Source organism: Rhinopithecus bieti, unplaced genomic scaffold (assembly GCF_001698545.2).
Source record: "Rhinopithecus bieti isolate Rb0 unplaced genomic scaffold, ASM169854v2 scaffold_28523, whole genome shotgun sequence".
Taxonomy (NCBI): Eukaryota; Metazoa; Chordata; class Mammalia; order Primates; family Cercopithecidae; genus Rhinopithecus; species Rhinopithecus bieti.
This window is the reverse complement of record NW_016812413.1, coordinates 17937-23207: the sequence shown is the minus strand read 5'-3', so window position 1 is coordinate 23207 and position 5271 is coordinate 17937. Positions and strand designations below refer to the sequence as shown.

Sequence of the window (5271 nt, the reverse complement as noted above, 5' to 3'; positions counted from 1 at the left end):
GGAAGGAAGGAAGGAAGGAAGGAAGGAAGGAAGGAAGGAAGGAAGGAAGGAAGGAAGGAAGGAAGGAAGGAAGTCATCCATATGGTATTCCTGCCAAAAATATTTAACTCAAATCTAACCATGAGGAAGCAATCACAGCTAAATTGAGGAATATTAGCTGGCCTGGATTCTTTAAAAATGCCAGTCTCGGCCTCTGCCCCCAGGTGGGCTGGGCCTGCAGTGGTGAGGGGAGCCAGGCTGAGGGTGGGAGTGGGTGGCGGGCAGGCGGAGGGCGGGGAGAGGTGGTGGAGGAGGAGGAGGAGAGATGAGGGCAGCGGAGGTGAGGAGCGCCGGGTACTAGGCTAGGGAAGCCGCGGGCTCTCAGGGAAGAGACAGATGATGAACAAGCTTTACATCAGGAACCTGAGCCCCATGGTCACCACCAATCACCTCTGGCAGCTCTTTGGGGAGAGGATGCTGCCCCCCATGGGACAGGTCCTGCTCAAGTCTGGCTATGCCTTCGTGGACTACCCCGACCAGAACTGGGCCATCCGAGCCATCGAGACCCTCTCATGTAAAGTGAAATTGCATGGGAAAATCATGGAAGTTGATTACTCAGTCTCTAAAAAGCTAAGGAGCAGGAAAATTCAGATTCGAAACATCCCTCCTCACCTGCAGTGGGAGGTGTTGGATGGACTTTTGGCTCAATATGGAACAGTGGAGAATGTGGAACAAGTCAACACAGACACAGAAATCGCTGTTGTCAATGTCACATATGCAACAAGAGAAGAAAATAAACATGGAGAAGCTAAGCGGGCATCAGTGTGAGAACTACTCCTTCAAGATTTCCTATGTTCTGGATGAAGAGGTGAGCTCTCCTTTGTCCCCTCAGCGAGCCCAGTGTGGGGACCACTCTTCCCAGGGAGCAAGGCCATGCCCCTGGGGGTGCTTCTCAGGCCAGAAAGATTGATTTCCTGTTGAGGATCCTGGTCCCCACCCAGTTTGTTGGTGCCATCATTGGAAAGGAGGGCTTGACCTTTATGGTCAAGCAGACCCAGTCCCAGGTAGACATCCATAGAAAAGAGACTCTGGAGCTGCAGAGAAGCCTGTCACCATCCATGCCATCCTGGGGGGACTTCTGAAGCATGTCACATGATTCCTGAAATCATGCAGAAAGAGGCAGATGAGACCAAACTAGCTGAAGAGATTCCTCTGAAAATCTTTGCCCACAATGGCTTGGTTGGAAGACTGACTGGAAAAGAAGGCAGGAATTTGAAGAAAATTGAACATGAAACAGGGATCAAGATAGCAATCTCATCTTTGTAGGATTTGAGCATATACAACCCGGAAAGAACCACCACTGTGAAGGGCACAATTGAGGCCTTTGCCAGTGCTGAGATAGAGATTATGAAGAAGCTGCGTGAGGCCTTTGAAAATGATATGTTGACTGTTAATACCCACTCCGGATACTTCTCCAGCCTGTACCCCCATCGCCAGTTTGGCCCGTTCTCGCATCATCACTGTTATCCAGAGGAGGAGATTGTGAATCTCTTCATCCCAACCCAGGCTGTGGGCGCCATCATCGGGAAGAAGGGGGCACACATCAAACAGCTGGCGAGATTTGCCGGAGCCTCCATCAAGATCGCCCCTGCGGAAGGCCCAGACGTCAGCGAAAGGATGGTCATCATCACCCGGCCACCGGAAGCCCAGCTCTAGGTCCAGGGACGGATCTTTGGGAAACTGAAAGAATAAAACTACTTTAACCCCAAAGAAGAAGTGAAGCTGGAAGCCCATGTCAGAGTGCCCTCTTCCATAGCTGGCCGGGTGACTGGCAAAGGTGGCAAGACCGTGAATGAACTGCAGAACTTAACCAGTGCAGAAGTCATCATGCCTCGTGACGGAAAGCCAGATGAAAATGCAGAAGTGATGGTCAGAATTATTGGATACTTCTTTGCTAGCCAGACTGCACAGCACAAGATCAGGGAAACTGTACAACAGGTGAAGCAGCAGGAGCAGAAATATCCTCAGGGAGTCGCCTCACAGCGCAGCAAGTGAGACTCCCACAGGCACCAGCAAAACAACAGATGAATGGAGCCCTTCCAACACCTGACAGAATGAGACCAAACACAGCCAGCCAGATCGGGAGCAAACCAAAGACCATCTGAGGAATGAGAAGTCTGCGGAGGTGGCCAGGGACTCTGCAGAGGCCCTGAGAATCTCAGGGGCCGAGGAGGGGTGGGGAAGATCAGTCAGGTTTGCCAGAACCACGGGTCCTGCCTCCCACCCCCCAGGGTTTCTGCAGGCTTCAGTCATCCACTTCACCATCCATTCGGATCTCTTCTTAACTCCCACGACGCTATCCCTTTTAGTTGAACTAACATAGGTGAACGTGTTCAGAGCCAAGCAACATGTACACCCTTTTCTTGTGGCAAATCGTCTCTGTACATGTGTGTCCATATTAGAAGGGGAAGATATTAAGATATGTGGTCTGTGGGTTACACAGGGTGCCTGCAGCGGTAATATATTTTAGAAATAATATATCAAATAACTAACTCGAATTTTTAATCAATCATTATTTTTTTTTCTTTCTAAGGAGAAAGCAGGCTTTTCTAGACTTTAAAGAATAAAGTCTTTCTTTAGGAGGTCTCACAGTGTGGAGAGGAGCTTTGAGGCCACCCACACAAAATTCACTCAGAGGGAAATCTTGTTGGAAGGACACTCACACCAGTTCTGGATCGCCTGTGTATGTCAATAGAAGGGATACCGTCTCCTTGAAGAGGAAACACTGTCATTCCTCATGCCTGTCTAGCTCATACACCCATTTCTCTGCTTCACAGGTTTTAAACTGGATTTTTGCATACTGCTATATAATTCTCTGTCTCTCTCTGTTTATCTCTCCCCTCCCTCCCCTCCCCTTCTTCTCCATCTCCATTCTTTTGAATTCCCTCATCCCTCCATCTCAATCCCATATCTACGCACCCCACCCCCTCCCAGGCAAAGCAGTGCTCCGAATATCACATCACACGAAAGGAACAAGAGCGAAACACACAAACCAGCCTCAACTTACACTTGGTTACTCAAAAGAACAAGAGTCAATGGTACTTTTCCTCACGTTTTGGAAAAGGAAAACAGGAACCCATCAAACCAACCAATCAACCACACAAAGAAAAATTTCCACAGTGAAAGAATGTATTTTGTCTTTTTGCATTTTGGTGTATAAGCCATCAATATTCAGCAAAATGATTTCTTTCTTAAAAAAAAAAAATGTGGAGGAAAGTTGAAATTTACGAAGGTTGTTGGCCCAGGGCGTTAAATTTACAGATTTTTTAAATGAGAAAAACACACAGAAAAAGATACCTCAGGTGATTTTTACTTCAGCACCTTGCTGTTGTGTTTCCCTTAGAGATTTTCTAAAACTGATAGTCGGAGCATTTTTAAAATTTTTTTAATAAAAATGAGTTGGAAAAGAAATAAGATATCAACTGCCAGCCTGGAGAAGGTGAGAGTCCAAGTATGCAACAGCTGTTCTGAATTGTCTTCCGCTAGCCAAGAACCTATATGGCCTTCTTTTGAACAAACCTTGAAAATGTTTATTTAAAAAAAAAAACGACAAAGAAAAACAGAGAGAGATAATATTGGAGATGTTCTGAATTTTAATAGGGTACCCGCCATTAGGGCTTTTACGCTAAAGGATGAACATGTACTGGTTTCTGTGAATAAGCCATTATACCACTAGACTGCAATGTCAGTTTCCTCTACTGCAAACAGTATTCTGTGACCAAAAAAAAAATATATATATATATATCCAGCTAACAAGAAAAAAAAATGCCAATCTCACTAAAGAAAAAAAAAAAGCTAGACAATTGTTCTAGATTAGTGACTAAGAGACATGACAACTAAGCACCTGGGTTGGGGGAAACCAAAGTAGCCATACAGAACATTAATGGGACAACAGGAACTCTGAATGTGGACTGTATATTAGATACTAAGCCTATACCAAGGTTAAATTTCCTGAGTGTGATAATTATATTGTAGCTATGTAGGAGAACACGCTTATTCTTAGGCAATACTTACTGGAGTATTCAGGAATAAAGTGTCATGATTTCTGTAAGAAATTCTCCAATGGTTCAGAAAACACATTACAACTACAAATGTGTGTGTAATAGAAAGAAAAAAGGCAAATGTGGCAGAATGTTAATAACTGGTAAGTCTGAATAAAAATGTCTATGAGTATTCACTGTACTATTTTTGCCACTTTTCTGTAGGTTTGAAATTTTAAAAATAAAAAACTTTAGGGAAAAGTACACTTTTTAAAAAAGGCAAATAAAGAATAAATAAAACAAATCCAACATTCTTTTATTCTTTGATTAGTATAAAGTTTTCCTACTAGAGAATGACAACTTGTAAGACTTTTCTAAACCATCCCCTGAATGGGGCTAGGCTTGGCAAATAACTCAATGTACACTGCCTACCCTTCCTAACAGTTTAATGTAGGTGATGTCAAGTTACAGTGAGTGGCCCCAGACTTGAAAGATACCCAGGAAAAGGTGTCAGCTCATGGCCCTGCTGGGCAGGAATGGAACCACTACCTCCTGCATTTCTGAATCCCTGCAAAACTATATGAAAAGGAGAATAAGGATAGAGCTTCTCTGGGTCAAACTGTGAACCCAAAGCAATAACCTCGACTCGACATAAGGTAAGGACAGTTCTTCAGCCTTTCAGAGGAATTCCAAACTTATTTGTTCCATTAAGGTAGGAAGAGAAAAGAGTCTTGTCCAAACCTATTAATAGAGATTACTAGAAGGAAAAACAAGAGATAAACAAAGTCCCTTAATGAAATGAAATTTGATACTTACCTAATGTGGATCTGAGTATGCTGGCATCCTCTTTGGCAGTCAATGAAGTGCTACCATCTCTGAAAGGTATCTGTATTGAACCCTAAAAAACTGGAAAAGTCGGGGGACTTAGGAAGATGCAGGAACTATGATCACAATGACAATACTGAGAATATTCTGAGATTTTGGTATTAAAATGATCAAACTTAAACCTCAAATGTGAAAAGGAAATGTAATCAGCATGAATTATCTAAGTCTATAGTTCTTACTTGATCAGTCTTTTCTCCAAGAGCAGGGCCAATGTAGGTAACTTCAGCTTGTTGGTTAGAGATGGGTACTTGGGACATCAGGGAGTCTCTCCCTCCTAAATATTGGCACAGGGCCTGTAATTCTGAATTTCTTTCCATTAAGGCTTGCACCATCTTCTCTCTTCTAAAAAAAAAAAAAAAAAAAAAAA

General features: G+C 43.7%; 1 pseudogene; it reads left to right on the top strand.

Annotated features, from left to right (window-relative positions):
* The first annotated feature begins 192 nt into the window (after nucleotides 1-192).
* Nucleotides 193-2256, top strand: LOC108544973 (insulin-like growth factor 2 mRNA-binding protein 2 pseudogene; annotated as a pseudogene).
* Nucleotides 2257-5271: the final 3015 nt, after the last annotated feature.